Source organism: Dama dama, chromosome 20 (assembly GCF_033118175.1).
Source record: "Dama dama isolate Ldn47 chromosome 20, ASM3311817v1, whole genome shotgun sequence".
Taxonomy (NCBI): Eukaryota; Metazoa; Chordata; class Mammalia; order Artiodactyla; family Cervidae; genus Dama; species Dama dama.
In genome coordinates this window covers 58,185,733-58,194,085 of record NC_083700.1, presented here as the reverse complement: position 1 = coordinate 58,194,085, position 8,353 = coordinate 58,185,733, and the positions used below count along the sequence as shown (strand labels likewise).

At 41.6% G+C, this 8,353-nt stretch overlaps 1 pseudogene; it reads left to right on the top strand.

Moving 5' to 3' along the window:
- Positions 1–361: 361 nt before the first annotated feature.
- Positions 362–921, top strand: LOC133074538 (large ribosomal subunit protein uL11-like; annotated as a pseudogene).
- The last annotated feature ends 7,432 nt before the right edge of the window (positions 922–8,353 follow it).

Below are 8,353 nucleotides of genomic sequence, written 5' to 3'. Positions count from 1 at the left end.
CCCCTGCATTGGGAACACAGAGTCTTAGCCACTGGACTACCAGGGAAGTCCCTCAACTTTCATTCCTATACCTTCCTAAAATTTATCTGCCTGAAAACATGCTTGCAATCTCTTTTCCATACCCCCCCTTTTTTAAAAACAATTTCCATTTTCCCATTTAACATAAGAAAATCTTTCTTCTTACAAATTCCACGTCATACTGTGGTGCATTGACCTTAGTTGCACAAAACATGGAAAATTAGAAGCCTTTATGAGTGCTGAGAAAAGGGATGACTGTGATGACTGGAAAACAAAAGTGTTACCTGCTAGAGCACTAAAAATAATTTAAATGGCTTTAGTTCCGATTTCAACTTGAAGGAGGCCAAGGTGCCATTTTCTTCAGTCCTCTGAAATCCAGGTTTATCTGACACCAGCTGCCTCACCATGTCACCTAAGTTAGACCCTAAGGAGACAAAGTTATATACCTGAGGGGCACCCATGGAGAAGTCTGTGCCACGTCTATCCTGGCTCCCAAGCTCGGCCCCCTGTGTCTGTCTCCAAAAGAGGTTGGTGATAACATTGCAAAGGCAGCTGGTGGTTGGAAGGGTCTGAGGACTACAGTGAAGCTGATCGTTCAGAACAGACAGGCCCAGATTGAGGTGGTACCTTCTGTGTCTATCCTGATCATCAAAACCTTTAAGGAGCAACCAAAGGGCAGAAGGAAGCAAAAAATTATTAAGCACAGTGGAAACATCGCTTTTGATGAGGTCATCCACATTGCCCAGCAGATGCAACACCAATCTTTAGCTCCAGAATACTCTGGAACCATTAAAGAGATCCTGGGGATTGCCAGGTCTGTGGGCTCTGATGTGGATGGCGGTCATCCTCATGACATCATAGACGAATGCCAACAGTGGTGTGGTGGAATGCCCAGCTGGTTAAGAACTGCAAAGGAACATAATTCAATAAAGGGTTATTTGACAACCAGTAGGAAGAAAAAATACTTTAAGGAACAGATCATCACATGATTTTTGGCATATAGTTGAAAGCAGTTCAAGGAACTGAGTAACAGGACTACAGCAAATCCCTTCAGTTCCCATCTACTTACTTCTGTGAACAAACTGCTTCAGCAATTATATCTCTAAGAACAGTATCAAACTCATGATTAGAGTTGGGGTGAAACTCAATATTATTCTATAATACTCATCCCCAAATCCACTAGGGAAAAAAGGCCCCTCCATTTTTCCAACATGTTTTATTTTTATGCTTAAAAATAGTTATCAATTTGTAATATAGCCATGTTTGATCAGTTGTGTACTGCTAACAATTTTAGTGGCAACTCCATCCAGAGACAAAACAAGGACCTTAAAGTTACCAGAAAGCAAAATTATGTAAATATGTAGTTGTAAAAAATGATGCAGTCATCAATACAAATTTTTCAAGTATGAAAATATGCAATAAAATAGCAGTCTGTGGGAGCAATGGAAATATGGAAATGAAAACATGAGTTCAAGAAGAAGAAGAAGGAACAATGTAAATTTTCTGGCTGTTAAAGAATAGCTAGGTCACATATATTTAAAAGGAATAATGTTGGGTAAAAAAAGTACTATGGGATTTAGACTCTTTGGGGTAACTTTAAAAGAGTGAGCTAACAGCTTTATTTTAAAATATGAATTGCATGCAATATGCTGGAAATGATGCTCTGCAAATGTACATTGAAAAATTACAGGTGGCAACATAAAAATATAGGAAGGATGCAAATTTTTCAAAATTCTTTCAGGGAGGTATGTGAGCAGAAAGTTTGAAGACCACTGATCTTGAAGCCACAAAAGATCTCCCCCGGGGTACTTAAAATTTGGTCCAAGTAATCATTAACACTACCATTTTACATATTAAAAACATGGTTGCTGTGTAAATTAAAATGCCCTTAGTCACTGCTCTGTGCCCTGGATATTCAGCAAATGCTAGCAAATGAGAACTGAATATACCACTTCACGTTGTCATGGGTACATTTCCTGTGCTAGTCTAGCATTTCTAAAGAGGGCTACTGTGTATAACTATGTCCACCATACTGCATATGTTTTAGGAAAACAATAAAATAAAGCATAGCTTTTAAGATCGGAGAAGGCAATGGCACCCCACTCCAGTACTGTTGCCTGGAAAATCCCATGGACAGAGGAGCCTAGTGGGCTGCAGTCCATGGGGTCGCTAAGAGTCGGGCACGACTGAAGCGGCTTAGCAGCAGCAGCAGCAGCTTTTAAAATAAACGTGCCAGAAGATTCTCCTGTGATTTTTCTATCTATGTAAGCCTAGTCCATGAGCTCCTTAGGCTAAATATTTTCCAAACCCAAATTTAGGACCCATGATCTGATATGTGAAAGTGTCCTTTGAAGGTTAGACAGCTTACTGGAAATCAGAAATTTCCTGAAAATCCAGGGACTCAGGTCAAAATAAGTAGATATGATCCACATCACATCTACTATCTCAAAGTGAAAGTCTTATAACTTATTCTAGTACCAAACTTGGACTCTAGAAAGCATGGATTCTCATTTTATTCTGCTACTAATCCTCAATAAATCTTCTCTGGGCTTCATTTTCTTCATGTGTAAAAGAAGTGCGATTGCTTACTTATTTTTTGTTCCTTTTCTGTGCAGAAGATTTTTTTTCATTCATTAATTCAACAAGCTTTTACTGAGCACCTGCCATGTACCAAATTCAAAGGTGAATGAGACAAAGTAAGTCCCTTCCCTCAAGGTGCTTCCAGGCAATGAGGACATTGAGACTGTTAATTTAACACCGACTGATAAATGCTATAACAGAGGGGTGTGGAAAGGTATAGATAGCGGTGGCTAAGTGGAGGGAAGTGTCAAGTTAATGAAGACTTCATGCAGAACCAAACTGAAATGTATCTCTTTTTTTGGTCCATCTCATGCTTTAAATTTTTTAAAATTTTCATCCCTTTTAGTTATTTTTCTTCTTTTAATTTATTTTTAATTGGAGGATAATTGCAAAGTTGTGTTGGTTTCTGCCATACAACTCGAATTACCCAGAAGTATACGTATGTCCCCCTCCCTTGAGCCTCCCTCCCACCCCCTCAAAGATGTAGCAATACATCCATATAATGTAAAATTCAAAATGTATAAAAAGGCATGCTGTGAAAAGTTTCCCTGTATCTTCCCTTCACCAGCCTAGTTTCTCTCCTCCAACACAATCAGGGCTGCCAATTTCTTGTATATTCTTCCAAAGATTTGAATCATGTCTTAAAAGAATAGGTGTAAGATAACCAAGTGAAAAAGAGACGGAGGGAGCTTTGCAACAAAGGGAACAAGCAGAGCTTGGGCCTTTGGGGCTGCAGGGCAGCTCTGAGGGGTGTTTCCATGCTAAGTTTGGATCTGATCACGAAGCATTAGGACAGCCATCGTGCTGAGCAGAGGTGGTGCCTGATTAAAAAAATGATTTAGAGCACTCTGGCAGAAACGAGGAGAACAGATTGGAGAGAGATGAGATAGATGAGGGAGACCAGTTAGGAGGCAAGCGTAATAATCCAAGGAAGTACTAATGAGAAAGTAAGGCAGGACAGAATCAGTCAGCATTGGAAAGGGGGCCACCATGGAGTTATTAAGGAAGAAGGATGAACAGCATTACTGGATCAATTGGATTCCGATGGATTTAATTCCTGTCTGTTTTCACCTAAGAATTGCCTGAGTCAAGTTCTAAGAATAATTAGACATAATTATACACACACACACACACACCGCATTGAAACACTGAAGCAGTCACCAGGGTATTCCATATTGTCCTAGATGTTAATCTCAGTGAGGTCGAGAGGTCCAAGCTTCCCAGGTCAAATTTCATCACTTAAATTTTTATCCCTGAGCTTCCCTGGTGGCTCAGTGGTAAAGAATTCACCTACCAATGCAGGAAGCCAGGAGTTTGATCCTTGGTCATGGGAAGACCCCACGTGCTTCGGAGCTACTAAGCCCGTGTGTCAGAACTATTGAGCCTGTGCTCTAGAGCCTGAGAACTGCAACTGCTGAGCCCGCGTGCCACAGAGCCTGTGATCTGCAGCAAGAAAAGCCACTGCAACGAGAAGACCGAGCACCGCAACTAGAGAGTAGCCCCTGCTCACTGCAACTAGAGGAAAAGCGAAAAATCCTTGCAGCAACAAAGACCCAACACAGGCAAAAATAAAATATAAATAAATGATGAATTAATTTTTTTTAAATCCTTATACCGCTCTATCATCAGAAAAATCCTCTGTAACCATACTCTTCTCTGAACAGCCCCCTCACTTTCTATGAATAGTTCTGAGGGAAACCTGGTGTTTTCTGAGGATACTGCATTCCCTGCAGCCCTCGTGAGTGATGGCCAGTTTTCCTTCACCTCATGCACCACTGGGTGAGAAGGTGATCCAGGGTTCCAAGTCATTGTGTCTTTCTTGCCATCCCCCGACAGCTTCACTGAAGCTCATGCTCTGAAGCTCACCTCCAGACCTTTTGCTGTGGTCTCTTCCTGTCCTCCTGGTCTTTCCCACACGTTCTTCAGAGATTTCAGCACCAGGTTTACTGTCTTTCTCTCCCATTCTGCTGTCATTATTCTTGGTGATTTCAATATCCACACGGCTGGTACATCCAATCTCATGGACTCTCTATTCCTCAACCTCTTTACCTCCGGTGATCTTTTCTTCTACCACTCCACTCCAGCCAACAACCCCACAGTTATCGTTAGTTCTTGTCATTTATAATAACTGCCTCCTCTCAATTGTCTCAGTGTCAAGCATTTTACTTCTACATCCAGCTCATGCCCTCAGCTCAAAAAATTCTTCCACTCTACCAGGCGCTTTGTTCATCTGACCCTATTGCCTTTTCACTGTTTATTTCCATCCCTCAGGCCCTCATTCTCTCCTTACCTAACTTAAATTCCATGGGCCTGCATTATAATTACTCCTTTAAATCTGCTGTTACCTCTTTCAACCTTGTATTGCTTCCATTATATCATTCTTTAAAAAATCCTGACTCTAGGAATAGTCCTGTCTCTACCTTCTCTGTTTCTGCTCTTGAGAATCTAAATATACCTCAAGAAAAAAATTGATTATGCTGACATCAGACCTTACGTTGACTGTTACTGCTGATTGTTGATTCTTCTGTATTTTCCTAGTCTATTTATTTGACTCTCCCAGGGCTATTTCTTTCACAAAACTCCATCACCTTCCCCCTGTTTCATTCACCATTACTCTCAGAGAAATATAAGCAGCAAGAGAAACTGTCACATTCCAACGCCCCTCCTTCTTGCATCTGTTCCCGTATGCCATCTTTTCCTTCTATTGCAAGGAGGGAGCCGTTCAGTCTCTGCCTACCAGCCCGTTCACTGGTGCACTGGATTCCAGTCCCCACTATTCCCATGGTTACCTCACTGTCCTTCTATACATACGTTCAATGTGTTTCCTCTCTGTTGAGTCATTCTCATTAATGAACAAACAACACTGTTAAAAACATTACTCCCTTGACTTCATATTTCCTCCAACTACCACCTCATTCTTTTCCTTCCCTTTACAGAAAAAATTCTGTCTGTGCTCAGCATCTCTACATCTTTACCTCCTATTTGAATCAGCCTTTAACCAGGCTTACATTCAATCATGGATGCAGGTAGCCCCTGAGTTACTTATTATGGCTTTTCACCAAAGAGAGATGAGAATTGGATGTATTCCAGAAAATTCTGAGAAGAGACTTTGTTTCAGCTTGGTTGATGTGCCTACTCCTTGAACCAATCACCGTGTTATGAGATATGTGGTCACATAGCTTAGTCTGGATCATCGTTTAACATCTTCTGCCAGAGGCAGAATTACCATGATTGGCAGTTCCAGTGGAACCACACGGAGTAAATGAGGAGCAGTTAAGGAGTGGTGCTCTTACCAAAGAGAAAGGGACCCAGGATAAACGTAAAAAACAGATACCCTAATAAAGTTCCAAAGGTGGAATGGGAGCCTGGAACTGGGTGGCAGACAAATCCTAGAGGGATGACTGCCGTATAATTTAGATCACAGTTCATTCCATAACAAAGCAGAGTGGGCGAAATAAATTTCAATGCTTTATCTGATCATCTGGGCTTCCCTGGTGGCTCAGTGGTAAAGAATCTACCTGCCAATGCAGGAAATGAGGGTTTGATCCCCAAATAGGGAACATCCCCTGGAAAAGGAAATGGCAACCAATTCCAGTATTCTTGCCTGGAAAGTCCCATGGACAGAGGAGCTGGTGGGCTACAGTCCGTAGGGTCACAAAAGAGTCCAACACAACTTAAAGACTAAACAACAATCCAATCATCTATAAAATATAAATAATAAAAATAATTTTAAAAGTATTTTTCTAAAATAATATTAGGCAAAGTCTCTATAAAGTAAAACTTAGAAAAAGACAAAAGAATCTAGCTTGTGTTGCAAACTGGCAACATATCCAAATCAGAGCAAGACAACTAAGTTTTACTCATCATTGTCATAAGAAATAAAGGTTTAAGTTCAGCACACTTTAAATTTAGCACACTTCTTGCAAACCCAGAGTAGGAAATAAAAAACACGAACACATTCTAAAATATTCAAACAAATCTCATTTGTTTAGTGTAATGATAATTGTTGACAAAATGCCTCTTTTCTCAACTATATTAAAACAAAACAAATAAAATAGGAAAAAAAAAAAAACCTCCTGGAGATTTTGAGACAATAAAGTTCTCAGAACTGCCGTTCACATTTATGTAATGTGATGAACTATTTATAATCCCAGCATTTTCAGAATTCAACATATTTAAATGTTGCTACCTGATTTTACAAGCCAAGAGATTTAAAGCTAGAACTGCAAGCAATATGGATAGACTAGTCAAACCCAGACCAGATGGCTCTTTAATGCTTTTTAAGTAGGCTGGTGGTAACATCGTGCTATCTGAAGACCCAAAATAGCACTTCAAAAATCTCTCTTTTATCTAAGAGACTTGGTGCCTGAAACCCCACCTTTAGCAATTGGGGAAGGTTAGAGGATATATCCTGGAGGAGGGCATGGCAACCCACTCCGGTATTCTTGCCTGGAGAGTCCCCATGGACAGAGAAGCCTGGCGGGCTGCAAGTCCATGGGGTCGCAAAGAGTTGGTCACGACTGAGTGACTAACACACACTCACACCCCTGTACTTAGTCACTCAGTCGTGTCCGGCTCTTTGCGACCCCACAGACTGTCTCCCACCAGGCTCATCTGTCCATGGGGATTCTCCAGCCAAGGATACTGGAGTGGGTTGCCACGCCCTCCTCCAGGGGATCTTCCTGAACCCAGTTCTCCCGCATTGCAGGTGAATTCTTTACCATCTGAGCCACCAGGGAAGCCCTAAAGTTATATTATTATGCCCCTCCTCCCAAGCTTTCTGATCCAGTCTTTAAAGGCATGGGGTCATGCTGATTTTCAATTGTAGAGCAAATTTCATCATCTTTTCACAAGGGTTTTAGACTGAGTGACAACCTTCTGATGTCCCTGTGGGTCCAGCAATATTCACCAATTTCTACTTCTGACTACATCAATATTTTCCTTCAAAAGCTGACATTCAAACCCAAAATGTGCTCCAGTAATATGGTTCTGGGTTTTGATTTCTTCAAGCTTCTTTCTGTTTGCAAATTTATTTGTTAGAAACTGGAACTCAGATGCAATAAAAATAACTGTACTCTCCAAAAAGATAAAATAGATCTGAAGCTACATGCAACAGGGAAGTATTTATAACAAAGTCAGGTTACTGGAATTATTCATAACAAAGATAGTTTAAAGATGTATTTAGCCGAGTAGCACATATCTGCCTTACGTAATAGTTTGGAGAGGCTTTAAAGTTCATTAAAGAGTTTTGAAGTCAAATGAGTGGTAGAAGTCAACGGGGCTGCTGCTGCTGCTAAGTTGCTTCAGTCGAGTCAGACTCTGTGCGACCCCATAGATGGCAACCCATCAGGCTCCTCTGTCCCTGGGATTCTCCAGGCAAGAACACTGGAGTGGGTTGCCATTTCCTTCTCCAATGCATGAAAGTGAAAAGTGAAAGTGAAGTCAATCAGTCGTGTCCGACTCTTTGCTACTCCATGGACTGCAGCCCACCAGGCTCCTCTGTCCATGGGATTTTCCAGGCAAGAGTACTGGAGTGGGTGCCATTGCCTTCTCCGGAAGTCAATGCTTCAGTTCAGTTCAGTCACTCAGTCATGTCCGACTCTTTGCGACCCCATGAATCGCAGCACGCCAGGCCTCCCTGTCCACACCAGCTCCCAGAGTTTACCCAAACTCATGCCCATCAAGTCGGTGATGCCATCCAGCCATCTCATCCTCTGTCGTCCTCTTCTCCTCCTGCCTCCAATCCCTCCCAGCA